At 33.5% G+C, this 17,684-nt stretch overlaps 2 long non-coding RNA genes and 1 pseudogene across 2 annotated transcripts; 2 read left to right on the top strand and 1 right to left on the bottom strand.

The window, feature by feature from the left end:
• The first annotated feature begins 6,749 nt into the window (after positions 1 to 6,749).
• On the top strand, positions 6,750 to 8,517 carry LOC114395452. Its single transcript, XR_003663021.1, has 4 exons — positions 6,750 to 6,993; positions 7,060 to 7,151; positions 7,761 to 7,855; positions 8,110 to 8,517. It is a non-coding gene; the product is annotated as an uncharacterized LOC114395452 (long non-coding RNA).
• Positions 8,518 to 9,195: 678 nt separating this feature from the next.
• Positions 9,196 to 17,684, bottom strand: part of LOC114396947 — a 32,264-nt pseudogene continuing 23,775 nt past the window's right edge.
• Positions 10,740 to 11,247, top strand: LOC114395453. Its single transcript, XR_003663022.1, has 2 exons — positions 10,740 to 10,845; positions 10,943 to 11,247. It is a non-coding gene; the product is annotated as an uncharacterized LOC114395453 (long non-coding RNA).

Genomic DNA, 17,684 nt, shown 5'->3' with positions numbered 1-17,684 from the left:
ATGCAAGTATTTATAGATAGGCATGAAAAAATAGTCATTGCCTGTTGTGCCTTCTTACTTCTTCCTCTCTTCGTGTGAGAGCTTGAGAGAGAAAATAGTCATTAGATTCAATGAATGTTGCATTCAATATCTTTCACCAACTAATCATTCTGATAAGATAAAAATGTTAGGAATTTTATAATTCCTAATTAATTAATATGGGCTACATATTATATTATAACATTTATATTAGTTATTTACATTCAAATGAGTTCAATATAAAGTGATCTATTTAAGTGAGCCCATTAGACTGCCAACAGATAATTGATATGGGCTTAATGAGCGGAAACCAGTTTGACTCATTAGGGGATAATGGGAACCCTAATAGGTTTAAAACATAAGGCATGGTTATGGTCCCCAATATACCAAATCAACAAACAGTTTCTCCTCTCCCCATCTGAAGAGAAAACGAAGGTCCCATAAGGAAGAAGGTGATTTGGTTGAGGAAGGTCATTAAACCAATTGTTCGTGACCACTGTCAGATTCCGCTGCGTGTTAATCAAGTTCTATGAATCCAGGTATTCCTTAAAACCTCTTGATAATCTGACGTAATGTATTTTGGTGCTTATTTGTTATTGTATATGGTTTATTAAAAATTCCAACAAGTGGTATCAGAGCCACCATTATTGTTAGATTATTGGGATTTAAAGCTCTATTTGATATGTATTATATCTGGATCATTTTAGTTATATGAACCCTAATTTTATTTTGGGGAGAAACTATTTTGATCAATAAAATTGTAAAACCCCTAAATTCATGTGTTATGGCCACAAAGTTTTTCTCCTCTTTAGAATTAATAAAAGGCCTCTACATTTGATTTACGGGATTGTACAATTTTTTGTTTTGTTTGTGTTGCATCTGCTGACATATTATTCTATTTGGGATAAAGGTTCTACGTATCTCGTGTTGACATTTAGTACGTGACACAATTTCATAAATGATAAGCTGATAATTTATGTTATTCATGTGGTTGGTATAAATTTATGATAGTATCGTGATATGTTTGTTTCGGGTGCGTAATTAGTTTACTATGATGTAGTTTTTCAAACATTTACTGCTATCACAATTGGGTGCAAATTTGTGCAAATTTAACCATTACAGATCTTTTCCATTTGATTGTGTGTCCAGTAATTTTAATTAAATTGATTGAACCATTATGTTGTCAAAGTAACCTTTATTGTGTAAATTGATTTAATTAAATTGCATGGATGTTAGTATGGAATTATTTATGCGAATTGTGTTCGGCCCAAAGGAAGACGCAATTTGGCCAAATAATAACATACCTGCGATGATAAATATGTGACAATTATTAAGTTTTTTTTTCATGAGAATAATAGTCGGTCCAAAGAAAGACTATTATTTGTCAGAACTAATTGTCAATATTTGATCATTGCGTTGAGAGTACCAATTACAAATTAATTTCTCTGTCCAAAGACTAGAATTAATGTTGTGCTAGGTATCTTGTGATGGATCTGTTATGGGAAATATTTGCATGTCTTGTTATATATATTTTATATGACTTCTTTGATTATCTGTGAACATTTTTTTTGTGTTCTCTGTTTAGTTAATATTACCAGTGCTGCAAATGTTACTGCCCAAGTGAATTCTATCCCAATGCTAAATGGGACAAATTTTAAGGTCTGGAAGGAAGCCGTAAAAATTGTTCTTTGCTGTATGGATTTGGACTTGGCATTGAGGACAAAACGACCCATTTCCACTCCGGAAACCTCTAATGAGGAAAAAATTGAGAAGTGGGATCGGTCCAACCGAATGTGCCTTATGATCATAAAGCGCTCCATTCCAGAGGCGTTTCGGGGCTCTATTTCTGAGGGTCAAAGTGCAAAGAAATTCCTTGAGGAAATTTAGCAATACTTTGCCAAAAATGAAAAGGCGGAGACGAGTAACCTTTTGGCCAAACTTATCTCCATGAAGTATAAAGGCAAAGGAAACATAAAGGAGTACATTATGGAGATGTCTAATCTCGCATCAAAACTCAAGTCACTTAAGTTAGAGCTTGGTGAAGACCTGCTCGTGCACTTGGTTTTGATCTCGCTTCCTGCACACTTTGGGTAATTCAAAGTGAGCTATAACACTCAGAAGGACAAATGGTCTCTCAATGAGCTTATATTTCACTGTGTGCGAGAGGAGGAGAGGCTGTAGAGAGATAGGACTGAAAGTGCTCACTTGACTTCAACCTCTCAGAATAAGAAAATGAAAAAGGCTAAGGGTGCTGCGGAAGGGACTTCTCAGCAAAAGAAGCAAAATAAGGATGAGAAATTTACCTGTTACTTCTACAAGAAGTCGAGACACATGAAGAAAGAGTGTCCCAAGTATGCCGCATGACATGTGAAGAAAGATAAATTTCTTACTCTAGTTTGTTCAGAAGTTAATTTGGCTTTTGTACCTAAAGATACTTGGTGGGTAGATTCTGGTGCTACTACTCACATAAGTATGACTATGCAGGGTTGCCTGTGGAGCCAACTACCAAGTGATGATGAAAGATTCATCTTTGTGGGTGATGGCAATAAGGTTGCAGTGGAAGCTATTGGAACTTTTAGATTACAGTTAAAAATTGGATTTTATTTGGATTTGTTTGAGACTTTTGTTGTACCGTCTTTTAGATGGAATTTGATTTCTATTTCTAGTTTGGACAAATTTGGATTTTCTTGTTCATTTGGAAATAATAAAGTTAGTCTCTACCAAAATTCAAATATGATTGGTTCTGGTTCTTTAATTGATAATCTTTACATGCTTGATGTTGTTAGTTCCTATAATGAAATACTGCAAATAAGTTCACATGGTACAAAACGAAAATTGAATGAGAATTCAGCCACCTTATGGCATAAGCGTTTAGGCCATATCTCTAAACAAAGAATTCAGAGACTTGTGTTGGATGAAATTCTTGACCCTTTGGATTTATCAGACTTTGAGGTCTGTATTGAATGCATAAAGGGTAAACGAACAAACATAAGGAAATTAGGTGCCGAAAGAGCTAAAGACGTCTTAGAACTAGTGCATATAGACATTTGTGGTCCTTTTCCTACAACTTCTTGGAATGGACAACAATATTTCATTACGTTCATAGATGACTACTCTAGATATGGTTACCTATATTTGTTACATGAAAAATCCCAATCCCTAGACGTTTTTAAAACTTTCAAGGCTGAGGTTGAACTTCAACTTGGAAATAAATGAGTGTGGAATATGATGGATCAGGAGAACAACGTCCAGGACCTTTTGCGCTGTTCCTCAAAGAGTGTGGAATTGTTCCGCAATACACTATGTCGGGCAAACCCAGCATGAATGGTGTAGGAGAGCGAAGAAACTGTACTCTTAAGGATATGGTGAGAAGTATGATTAGTCATTCCTCTTTGCCAGAGTCACTTTGGGGAGAAGCCTTAAAGACCGCAGTTTACATCCTTAATAGGGTGCCAAGTAAAGCAATTAATAAAACCCCTTATGAACTTTGGACTGGTAAAAGGCCAAGCATTAAACATTTTCACATTTGGGGTTGTCCAGCTGAGGCACGGCCTTATAGGCCATATGAAAGAAAGCTGGACTCAAGAAAAATTAGCTGTTATTTTGTTGGCTATGCTGAACGCTCTCGGGGCTATAAATTTTACAATCCCACCTTAAGATCCTTTTTCGAGACGGGAAATGTGAGATTTCTTGAGAAAGTTGAGTTTGGGAAGGAAGAAAACATAAGGAATGTTGTCTTTGAGGAAGAACCTGTTATTTACAATGATCAAGTCCTCGTACCTATTGCTATTCAAGACACAACTCCAGCAATAGAAGACAATGTTCAAACTGTTGACATTGTTCCAGAACAGGACAACAAAGAGGTTTTCCCTCAAATACCTTTAGAGCAACCTCAACAACCTCAAGAAGTGTCATTAAGAAGATCCATTATAGAGAGGAGAAATGCAATCTCAAATGATTATATTATATTTCTCCAAGAACATAAGGATGGTGTTGGTTTAACAGAGGATGATCCAATCAACTTCTGTCAAGCTATGCACAGTTATGCACAGTTCTAACTCTCAAAATTGGATTGATGCCATGAAGGATGAGATGAAGTCTATGAGTGAAAATGAATTTTGGAATCTAATCGAATTGCCTAAAGGTGTGAAACCTATTGGTTGTAAATGGATATTTAAAATCAAGAAGGATTCAAAGGGTAATATCGAGAGATATAAGGCTCGTCTAGTTGCTAAAGGCTTTTCTCAAAAGGAAGGCATTGACTATAAAGAAACCTTTTCTCTAGTATCTTTAAAGGATTCTTTTGGTTAAATTGTGTAATTTTAAGACTTCCCATTTATTGTATTAAATTGTCTTGTATTTTTGGTTAAATTGATTGAAACAACATGTTGCCAAAGTAACCTCTGTTGCATAAATTTATATGATTGAATTTACACAGATGTTGCATGAAATTATTCATGTGAATTGTGCTTGGCCCAAAGGAAGACACAATTTGACAGAATAATTACATGCTTGCAATGGTAAACATGTGGTGATTATAAATAGTGTGATTTTCCATGTGAATAATGAAATGTTCAAAGAAAATCATTATTTGACAGGACTTATCACCAATGTTTTCCATGTGAGCAATGGAGTGTCCAAAGACAACCTTTGTTTGACAGGACTTATCACCAATGTTTGATCAATGCATTGAGAGTACCACTTGCAGTTAGTCTTTTTCAATCCAAAGATTGAGGATTAATGGTGCACTAGGTATCTTGTTTGGGTCTTGAAATTTACCATAAAGATTATTTGTGCGTTACATGTTTATTGTTCTCTTCTTTAATTATCGTTGTTCTTACTACTATGGTTTAAATTACTCATATGTGAATCCCAAATTTACATGTGTAAAATTTAGAGTTTGAAATTATTTTGTGGGAATCCTAAGGTGATATATGAGTAATCTTGGTATGTAACACTAGAAGTAATAAAGCGCATTATGCGTTAATTGAAGAGAACAAGAAACTATGTGTTTTCATATCGAAAGTCTAAAAGTTTAGAGATCATTGGGTATTCTGACTTTGATTATTTTAGAATGTTTTAATAGCAATCACTTCACATAAGGATTCACATTTGATCATGTTGGTGGAGTTAATATTTTGCTATGAGACATTATACTAGAATTTATGATTGCTAAATTATTGTAACTGGCTTACTTGTTGTCGCCAACATTAAGTAGCCATCAGGTGTTTATTGAGACAATATCTTAGCAGTCTTATTAAGGATTCAACCAAATAAAAGTTTGTCGATATAAAGTATTTGGTTGTTAAATAAAGAATCCAGAAAATATAGATTTGTATAGAACATATAGGAATTCATTCCATGCTAGCTGATCCACTTATTAAAGGTATGATACTAAAGTTTTTTTTTTTCACGAGTACACTGCTCATATGGGTGTAATTCCTGATAGTACCTTAGTTTAGTGAGAGTTTTACTCATGTTCTATATATTACGGTTTGCAAATATTTTGTTATTTGGATTTTTTTGCAGAAATAAAGTTGAAGTTTATCATTTCATTATAAGTTTGTTTGTGTGCAATATTTGTATTGCATTTTGGATTGATCTCTATAAAGAATAAAGTTTGGACTAGTTGGAAATAGACATGATTAAGATCACATTGTATGTAATTTCCATGCCGCTTATCCATATTTGATCTATGTCATCGAGTATGAGTAACAGTGGTGATCATTGTGGCTTAGTCAAGCTAAATTATGATGAAAACTACAGTGGTTTCTTGTTGCTATATGAGATGGACCAGATTGTATAAAAGGAGTCTAAAAGTAAATAATATACGGTTGCGCGCCTAAAGAATTTTGTGATATAAATGTCTAAGGTTAATATGAAGCCCAAGTGGGAGATTGTTAGGAATTTTATAATTCCTAATTAATTAATATGGGCTACATATTATATTATAACATTTATATTAGTTATTTACATTCAAATGGGTTCAATATAAAGTGATTTATTTAAGTGAGCCCATTAGACTGCCAACAGATAATTGATATGGTCATAATGAGCGGAAACCAGTTTGGTCCATTAGGGGATAATGGGAACCCTAATAGGTTTAAAACATAAGGCATGGTTATGGTCTCCAATATACCAAATCAACAAACGGTTTCTCCTCTCCCATTCTGAAGAGAAAACGAAGATCCCATAAGGACACTACAAGAAAAATGACCTATGCCTACGGACTTCTTTTGCCTACAGTCATAAATTAGTGTAGGTAAAACTCAAAAATACTATTACCTACAAAAACTTAGTGTAGGAAAAAGTCTATAAAACATATACCTACAACTACATGGTGTATGAAACTTCATAAAACTTGTACCTACAGTCGATTGGTGTATGTATAACTTCAAAAGTCTTATACCTACAATTATTTGATGTAGGTAAAACTAAAATAATTATACACCACCAAATGCTATCCAATCATATAATAAGTTCCATCATCATCAAACAATTTAGTAAAGTGCATGACCTAAGTTTCTACAATACATATTTTATTAATAATATTTTTAGAATATTTCAGTCATATTTAAAAATATATATACCAAGAATAATTAATTTAATAATATGCAAACACAAATAATTATAAAAATAAAATATATTAATTAATAGTTTTAAGAATTAATTTAAATTTAGATTAAATAAAATATACATGTGTTTCTCTAGACTTGTTATCTTTCAAAGGATCAAACCCTTTTCTCACTCTCGAGTCTCAATCTTGACATTCTCCTCTCTCTATCTCTCTCCCCTCTTTTCGCACCTTTTTCATCTCCGTTCGAAAACCCCGATTTCCACTTCGAATTCGTTCACGCTGTCAAACTCCACAACAACATCAAGGAGCACTTGAGTGCCCAGGGGAATCACCTTTGCCGATCTCGTCACGCCGAATCCTCATCGAACCAACGCTCTTCTCAATTTTGGTGCCTATAGGTTAGTCTTTTAACTTCTCCTTCGCTTAATTAAGAGAAAACCTAATTGTGGTGTTTTCGATCTCAGGGACGTGAGGTTGAACTATCTTGGAAACTGAGGACGAAGTGAATGCGATAGAGGCACAACAAACAGAGTTGGAGGAGAATAGGATGTTGCAGGTTTGTATTGGAATTTCAATCCCAATTTCAAACTCGTTATGAGGTTTTAACTGAGCTTTTGTTTTTCTGAGTGCTTTGCAACAACTCGTTCATTCCCCAATCTCTGCTTCATAAGTTGCTAAATCTTAGCCAATAGATCAATGTTGTTTGTATCCCTATTCAGGATTATCCTGATAAACTAATATGGATCCACTCTGATTCTTGGAACCTCTCCCTCAAGGTTGTTTTCTGTTTCTTGAATTCTTAAGGTGCGATTCTTAATTAGACCAAGATGATCTGAAATGATGTGGTTCCCCCCTCCAAACCTTTCTAATTTGGAGGATTTTCCACCACAAGATGCCAACTGATGATGTCATTCGAAAAAGGGGTTGCACTATTGTTTTCTGTTGTAGCCTTTGTCACTCAGTAGCTGAAACTTCGGATCACCTATTCTTTGGTTGTGTTTTTGTTAAATCTCTTTGGCTATGGTTCTCTTTGTTTAAAAAAAAACGTGTAGTCCCCATCTATTCTTGAAGCTTTGTTGGCTTTTGATCAGAATTAGAGCTCTCAACTAACTCATGTTTATATTGCGGTTGTTGTTTATATTATTTCTACTATATGGCTTTCCAGGAAGAAACTCAGGTTTGACAACGCCATGGTTACTCTTCAATCAGCCAAGTGCTTGATTTTGGCCTCGGTTCAACTCATTGGTAATCTTAGCAAAGGTACTATGAGGTCTTTCATAGCTGATTTAAGCATTCTAAAGGCTTTTAATGTTACGGTGCACCCTCCTAGAGCTTTTTCCATCCTTCAAGTTGATTGGATTCCCCCGCCTTGTTCTTGGGTTAAATGTAACACCATGATGCTGCTAAAGGCCACCCTGATCCCACGGCCTGTGGTGGTATTTTTTGGGACTCCAATGTGACTGTTATGGGTTGTTTTTCTCTTAATCTTAGTGTTTCAATTGTTTTACATGCAGAGTTAAATGGTGCTATGTTGGCCATAGAAACTGTTTTTCAAAGGGGTTGGAATCTTCTTTGGCTGGAAAACGACTCGTTGCTGGTCATCCAAGCATTTAGAAATCCTGATTTAGTTCCTTGGAAGCTTACAAAACGATGATTAAACTATCTAGATATCACTCATAGGATTATTTTTAGATATTGTCACATATATAGGAAAGACAACTCTGCAAATAAATTAGCTTCTTTTAGATATTGTCACATATATAGGATTATTTTTAGATATTGTCACATATATAGGAAATCCCAATTAGAAATGAGAATAGACAGTTCCACTTACCTGGTTTTTTTTTCCTGCCAAGATCTATAGGGGAATTTTGATGGACTGAAATACTAGTATACTAGTGTACACACCCACTAATAGTTTGAAGGGAATTATTCTTCATTATTCAAGAAAATGCTTTTCTATGCTTGACAAAAAAATTACAATTTGAAATACTTTTGGGGGTTAAATTAAAAATCTGACCCCTACATTTGATGCTACTTTTTATTTTTGTTCCTATATGGAAAAACATTTTATTGCTACATGAAAAGTCGATTACAAATTGTTTCATCATTTGCCAACGTTATAAAGCTATTAGATTTAGTCCTTGTGCTTGCTAATATTTTTTTATTTTGTCCCTACACGAAACAGATATATACTTCGTTTTGATCCTTGCAAGAGAGAGAGAGAGAGAGAGATTTCATCCATACACTTGTTGTTGTTAAATCTAAGTATTTGGTAAATTTCCCATCGTGTCATTTCTTGTTTTTGTAATTCTACTGATATACTTGATCATATCATTAATCATAATATTTTATTAATTTGATTGCAGCTTGCAGCAAAGTTCCGTAACAGTGGTAAGGGAGGAGGAAGGAATGAGGGAAAAGTTATTAGAAAATTCAGGAGTATTAAATTTCTATGGTTTCAATTAATCCATGACACATATTTAAATTTTTTAATCTAAAAATATTAATAACACTTAATTATATACTATTATCATGTTTTTTATTAATTTTTAAAATTATATATCATATTATATAATCTAGAAGTACCTAATAATAATTTATCCAAAATGTGGAGAGAGAAAGTGGGTATAGTATAAAGAAAACGTATTCTTTTGCCTCACCTGGCTTCGCTTGGCTGGAACTGTTTACATTTCATTTTGATTCCTAATCATCATTTTCCCTTCTTTTTATTCTCTGCACAACAATTCGAGATTCCAACCATCGATCTCAATTTTCAACCTTAACCTCTAAGAATGTCTTACGCTTATCTCTTCAAATACATCATCATCGGTGACACCGGTATTTTTTTCAAATGTACATTTTCCTTTATTTTTCTGTTTGCAAATATAGCAAGATGGATAAGAGGTCTAGTAACAAATGGTAATAGTTCTGACTAGTGACTATTCAAATCCTTTTTATCTGAAGGGAGCAAAAGTAATTCTTGGGGGTAAAAGACATAGCCTTGGACTTACTTTTTATGAACCCACAGTCATCAGTGATGTCAACAGTGATATGCGCATATCAAGGTAAACCTTTTACGACATTTTCTTGTTTTCTGGTTTGCGTCTCTCATTAGACTTTTACACTTTTGACCAGTAACTTTGACATGATATTTTAATTAATTTCTATACTAACTGATATTAACAACTATACAGTCTATACTTCGCAGCTTGGTTATGTTATAGTATCTTGCGTTTTAAGTTGGAAATTGATGCTGGACATTAAATTTGGTGCCCATTCACTATATTAGTGAATTTAAACTTCAAAATAAGATTAACATGATTGTTATTGAAAATTCAAAGGTTGTTTTTGAATATACCCAACTGCTCATATTGTTAGAAATCTAAGTGTGTGTGTATATATATATATATATATATATATATATATATATATATATATATATATATATATATATATATATAGAGAGAGAGAGAGAGAGAGAGAGAGAGAGAGAGAGAGATAGAGAGAGAGAGAGAGTTCTAACTTATAATATTCTGGAATGAGAGAATACTAATTACATTGATTAACAAAAGTGAACAGTATTTATATGAGCGTAGGATGCTTGCATTGGAAACTCAGTTGTTTGATATAGCTGTCGACAAGCTTAACAGAGTTCAAATAGAATCCTAATAAGCTCTAAAGCACTTAACTAACTACTCTAACATGAATATTCTGTGTTGTGTTTCTCTTTTGGAATTTAATTTATTGTATATGTAATTAGTAGTTTTTTTTATCAATATAACTGATGTGAGAGTTGAGAATTGAAACAAAATGGGCATAATTTGCAGTAACAGCTAAAGAGTAAACAAGTTTTGAAAAAGTGGAGACCAAACATCAGAGAGAGGATGTCATGAGTTTGAATGGTAGAGTGGGGAGTTACAAATGAAGCAGCTGAAGGATAAATTTGGTAATAAAATGTCGCTCAATGTCGCGTACTCCACCACCGAATGGCTCTTTGGACTCTTCACCGGTCGCGTAGGTCAGATTCAGCGCTCAATTTTCATTACAACGATAATTTTACTTTTCAGAATTGTTTGCTTTGGATGATTGGTTTAAAATGAACTATTTCATATTGAATCTCTGCTTTTGGCGTTTTCAGGTTTAGTGCTTGATGCGGTTCACTTGACTTTTGGATGTGGTCTTCTTACATTTTTGTTATTTGTTATGGCCGCGTCTAGGAAGAAAGCCGATCAAGAGTATACTTATGGGTGAGATTTATTTACTTATTTATTGTCAGTACCTGTCAACAATGCTTCATTTCTTGGTTTCTACTTAAGTATTGTAACTGAATTTTGATGCCTAAAGTATGTAGGACTGTAGGAGAGGGGTGCTTGGATAGTTCTTCTGGAAATAACCCTGTAATTGCTTTTTCCTTTTCTATTATAGTTATAATTGTAATAATTAGTTTTGGAGAATTTTTCTGTACAGTTATGTCATGTATCAAATTGTAGAATTCATAAGGTATGAGTGAATATGTATGACAAAGTGGTGCACTGACTACATTCTGTAGAAAGCATGATTGTTTTTCCTGCGTGCTAAAGGGAACTTGTTAGTTCTTTACCACTTGGTATTGCTAGATTTTATAAGCTGAAGAACCTACATTTGGCTCATGTGTTCCTTTTCAAACTTTTGTGCTTGGTGTTATTCTCTTAAGTTTTGTACCGATGGCTAGTTCTCGATTCTCATGTAAGATTAAGGGATGGAGTTATGGACTTTTTTTTTATACTGGGAATAGATGAATTTATTGAATGAGCATGGGGCCTACTCTAGCCAAGGCCTAGGTAATTATGAACTTGGCAAAGCTAGTTGGAGTTGGAGCTAGAAGGATCGTTGGGTTGTTGCACTGCCCACATTCAATTATGTATGTTCTAAGCTCTTTCTAAGATCTAAACATTTACCTACAATTGAAGATGATAGGTACATATTAAAGATTTTTACCTACAGTTAGGAGATGTAAGTAGAAGTTAATGACTTTTACCTACACACTATACATAGTAGGTAAAACCTATAGTGACAGACAATTAACCGTCATTATACACCCCCTCAAAGTTGACGGAAGAAATGTCCGTAGGACAAAGTCTATCATACATTTACCTACGGATTTTCTATTTATAGTGACAATTTTTGTTTGTAGGTATAGGTCATTTTTCTTGTAGTGGGAAGAAGATGATTTGGTTGAGGAAAATCATTAAACCAATTGTTCGTGACCACTATCAGATTCCGCTGCGTGTTAATCAAGTTCTATGGATCCAGATATTCCTTAAAATCTCTTGATAATCTGACGTAATATGTTTTTGTGCTTATTTGATATTGTATATGGTTTATTAAAAATTCCAACAAAAAAATATAGCGTATCTTCACTTTCTCACGTAGACAAGATCTCATGTTGTAGTAAGCATATTTGCTTTAGCGTAAAAAAGTAAATTGATATTTTTTTCTTCTTCTAGTCTTGGTAGACCCATTAAGAGATTACGTGAACACCTTTTCATTGACCTTTTGTTTGAAACTTCTATGGTATACTTTGAGAATCATAAGTGCGTTGTCCATAATCCTGATAAGATTTCATACTTTAGAAACAAAGATGAAATCAATATAAAATAATAAAAGCTTATTTATATCATCTAGCCATAAGATGATATCCTACTATCATTCGTTTTAAGACCTAAAGACAAATGATTTTTCCATATAAAAAATTTATACTTTTGTTTGTTATAAATCAAAACAAAATAAGGATATTGATTCAGCCTATAAACTAATAATCTCTTCCTTTTTATGATGTCAAAAAATTACAAATTTTTATAATAAGCATATCAGAGTAAGTAAGTACATATATATCAAAGTAGAAGGTTAACATATTAGGGGATTTCAATTTTTGGGTGAAATGGGTGTTGTTAGGAACAACACGATTTTTGGATGTTGTTAGGATTTTTGAGTGTTGTTAAGAAGAGATTGAATTTTGGATTCAAGAGATTTCAATCCCTGAGCCCAAATTACTTATTCTAGTAGTTATTTAAAGATATAAAAACCAAGTTCCTGACCTTCAAAAGCTGTCATAAATTGTTATTTGTCATCTTTTAACGCATCAATAAAAATGGACTAAAAACAAATTTTCAAAATTTTGAGGTCTAAAAAAAGTAAAATATTTTAGACAGCAAAAAAAAAAAAAATTAAGGTCCAAATTTGAAAAATTGACATTATATTTAAGTCTTTTTTGTTTGAACAACAATTTTTAAATGATTTATTTTTACATTAATTATGAAACAATGTAAAATGGGAATACTTTTTACGACCAGATTGGAATCGATATAAATATAGTCCATTTAACTTATGTAAGATGGCCTCTTTGTACTAGCAGTACCAGTTGTTCTATTTTTCTCTATACTTTCACTCTATTCATTAGTTTTTAATGTTATTGTACTTTTTCTACTCATCTCATTAATACTTAAATTCTCATTGTCAAAGGCTGTTGTTTCTAAGTTTCTTCACCAACTTCCAGCAAAAAAGTGAAAAAGTTGGATAATAATATTAAATTAATATTTGGGCCTTTTTTTATATGATTTTTCACTCTATTCATTTTTTTAATGCTATTATACTTTTTTTTCTCCACATATCTCATTCATAGGTATTGTGTAATGTATATGGAAATGGAAGTCTCCTCGCTTGGTAAAAATGTTGATGTAGAAGTGTAGAACTTGAATTAAAAAAATAAAGAAATTTAATCTCCTAGGTGAAAGCCAGATATCTCATGTATTTTGCCTTCGGGTTACCTACCTAGTTGAGCCCAATAAATTGGGTTATGTAAGAAAAAACAGAATGAAGCGGGATTTGGTATGCAATAATTTTGTAAAAATATCATGTTAGTTAGTAGTTACTAGTTACTCTCTTATTCTTTTGTGTTATTTTTGAATTTTTTATTATCTTAAATTAGTTAAATATTTTTATTTTTGAGAATATTAAGAAAATATTAATTACTTTTATTTATTGACATTTCAAAGTATAATACATTAATTAATTCATAATTATACACTTAAAACACTACTGTAATTTCTCCTAAGAAAACCTACTACTACTACTGTAATTTTTTTTTCTTAAAACAAGGGGGAAAATCCTAAGGAAAAACTAGAACCCGCTAGTGAATGCAGAAGAAATTACATCTGCCATATTGGTATTAACAATAAAAGAAGGTATAACATAAAAAATACGTTCATTATAAAAAAAACATAAAAAAAACGTATCCTATCATCAATAGGCTGAGCAAAGGAAGCCAAAACCCACTTGATTAGCTAGACTTAAGATATTCTGGTAAGATGAGATGATATGTTATTGTTTTTATCATAAAAATTGACATAATTAAGCATTTTATTAATTTTGTGCTGTACCTTAAATAACAAATAAAATAAACAAACTAAATTTTGGGAATAAAGTGAAAGTCTTATTATTTAATAATCAAATAGATTTAAATACAATTTTGATATCTCTATTTTTAAAAATATATAATTTTGGTTCCTCTATTTCAAAATAAAAAATTTTAATCTTTTTATTTTTTAAACTTCGCAATGTTAATTTTTCTATTTTAAAACAAAGATATTTAATTTTCTAGTTTTGTAAAATCAACAATTTTGATTCTATCATTAAATTTAAAAAAGGTTGATGGATAAAAAATTAACTTGGTATGATCTAAATTTAGTGATATGATAGTCATAGTCAATATTAATTTCTTAACTGTCAATGTTTTCAATTTGAGGAAAATCCTAAAATTGCATATTTTACCAAAATTGTAGATATTTAATGTAACTATTACATTTAAGCTTATCAACTATTAAAAGATAGTGTAACTTTTACTTATAATATATATATATATATATATATATATATATATATATATATATATATATATATATATATATATATATATATTCCAGTAACTTGTGACATGGATGATTCAATGTTCTTGTTTTTTTTTCTTTTTTCTTTTATTTTCTTTTTCTCACTTTGATTTTTTTTATAACATTTTGTTTTAAATCGTGCTTTGCACGGTCTCACATTTGGTTATTATAAAAGTTGTTAAATTTATTATATATAATTTTGTAAGAAAAAACTTATATATAATAACTTTTTCATTTGATAAAACTACATAAAACCTTTATACACTATCCATGCATGTATCAATTAGTCACTTTACGAAATATTTTATTTTACCATTATATATATATATATATATATATATATATATATATATATATATATATATATATATATATATATATATATACCTCTCTTATTTACAAAATGTACATATCCTTACCTTACCTCCCTCCCATCCAAATATTAGAAGCAGTTCTTCTCTCAAAGAGTCAAGTCTCATTCTAAATTATTTTTCTTCCAAAAAAGGTATCAAGCTATGGCACAAACAAATGCTAGTATCAATGTAATTAACTTACAAAACAATGGAGAAACTTGTGATATAATTGCAGAGTAGAAAATGCCTTTATTGGCCACTTTGACAAACTCCATTACGGTATTCAACATGAGTTCTTAGAGAAATTCATCAGAATAGAGCCAGGAATCTTTGACTAATGAAAGAAAAAGAACCCATAATTGTATGATCTTTGGCAATGAAAGGAAAACTATGAAGAAATGAACAAATAGTTCTACCAAAATTAGCTTACCTGATCTTCCATCATCTGATCATACCAAATGAGGAATCCCAACTTCCACGGTTCCATCTAGCATTTGCATCACATGCTTCATTGAAGGCCTAAGAGCTGGATTCGGATGAACACACCATAGTCCAACCAAGGCCATTTCTTCAAACCTCTTGAAATCATTCAGCACTTCTGAGTCGTGTCTCACCACTACCTCTAGATTCCTAGACACCACACACCTCAAAACCAAATTTGAAAGAACCAAATCATCATCTTTGTTGTCTTCCACATCCTAATTGACGGTGGAAGCACGCACAATTTCGTGTAAGGCCGCCTCATCCATTTCGTGGGCCTCACTGCTCAGCCCACTCATCCCCTTTGGGTCGTGGTAGGAAATGGCAATGAGGTTTTTGTTTGCCACCAACTGTGTGTCGGAGTTGCGGTTCAAATACAGGGGCAGAACTTCACCATGGACCTTCATGTCTTACCCTTGTGTGGCGTGGATGTGGTGCTAGGGGTCCAATGGTTAAAGTCATTGAGACCCATTCTCACTGATTATAATGACCTTATAATGAGATTCATGAGTAATGGTCAAATTTTCAAGTTGAAGGGAGACACTAACTGTGGTCTTCACTCATTCACCCCTCCCCAGCTCTGCCGTATGACCCGCACCGACAATGCCAGTGCTTATTTCCACATTCGCCTCTTACCTCCAAAGCTTCCTTCAACCAAAACCACCTCACCTTTGTATCCTAAAATTGAAAATTTAATTCATAAGTTTGGATCCTTATTTCAAACTCCAACCACCCTCCCTCCATCTCAAAATACCAACCACTCCATCCCCTTACTCCCTACTTCAAAGCCTGTCAACGTGCGACCTTACCACTATCCCTACTTCTAGAAGCGAGAGATTGAAGCATAGGTGGAAGCAATGTTGCAGAGGGAAATCATTAGACCCAACACAAGCCTTTTTTCTTCTCCGGTATTGTTAGTCAAAAAGCGTGATGGATCATGGTGATTTTGCGTTGACTACATGGACTTGAACGCCATTACCGTTAAGGACCGATTTCCAATTCCTAACATAGACGTGTTGTTGGATGAATTAGGAGGCACTTGTTGGTTCTCGAAACTGGACTTGTTGCAGCGGTATCACAGATACTGATGAATGACGGTGACGTGAGTAAAACGGCTTTTAGGACGCCCCACAGTCATTATGAATTTTGTGTCATGCCATTCGGATTATGCAATGCACCATCTTCATTCCAGGCACGATGAACAATGTCTTTGCACCTTATCTATGGAAATTCATCATTGTATTTTTTGATAACATCTTGATCTATAGTAAAACTTTCTGGTACACCTGGAGATGGTTTTTCAGGTGTTGCTCGCATGCCAGTTCTTCCTTAAATTATCCAAATTCACCTTCGCTCAGAGACAAGTGGAATATCTGGGGCACTTGGTCTCCCAAAATGGTGTTCAGCCCGTTCCAACCAAGGTGGAAGCCATTCAACAATGGCCCACACCTCGTTCCACCAGGGCCTTGAGAGGATTTATAGGCTTGTCTGGTTTTTATCGATGATTCATTAAAGGTTATGCTTCGATAGCGGCCCCATTGACTCATCTCTTGGCCAAAGATAATTTACATTGGTCGTTGGAAGCGCAAAAGGCATTTGACACCCTAAAGGAAGCAATTTGCTAAGCCCCTGTTATCAGGTTGCCGGATTTTTCATTACCCTTTGTTGTAGAGACTGATGCTTCTAGGGTAGGAATGAGAGCCATTCTATCTTAAAAAATCTCCCAATTACATTCTTCAACAAGCCTTTTTGTTCCAAACTTCTTCACTCGTTAACCTATGTCAGAGAACTCGCCGCCATTACCTTTGTGGTGAAAAAGTGAGGTCAACACTTGTTGGGCCATCAATTCACGATTCTAATGGATCACCGGAGTTTGAAAGAATTGATGTCACAAGTGGTGCAGATCCCTAAACAACAACTTTATTTGGCGTGATTGTTGGGTTATGACTATCGAATTTAGTATCGCTCAGGGAAAACCAATACCGCCGTCGATGCCCTCTCACGAATTCTTGAAAACCCCACTAGAAAATTGTTAATACTAACCATTCCCAATTTCATATTCTTGTAGGACTTGAAGAAGGAATTATGTCTTCATCCAGAATATTTGGCTTTTCGTGAGAAAATAGAAAAGGATCCTCACAATCACCGTGATAGTATCATTATCCGGTACCTTCTTGACCATGGGAGGACTTGTCCCTAGATTTCATTGGGGGCTTGCCAGCGTTTCGAGGACACACAATGGTTTTGGTAGTTTTGGATCAATTTTCCAAAGGAATACACCTGGGTACTCTTCCACCTCACCATACAGCCTTCATTGTGGCACATGTC

This window comes from Glycine soja, chromosome 18 (assembly GCF_004193775.1).
Source record: "Glycine soja cultivar W05 chromosome 18, ASM419377v2, whole genome shotgun sequence".
Classification (NCBI taxonomy): domain Eukaryota; kingdom Viridiplantae; phylum Streptophyta; class Magnoliopsida; order Fabales; family Fabaceae; genus Glycine; species Glycine soja.
This window is presented reverse-complemented; position numbering and strand designations above follow the sequence as displayed.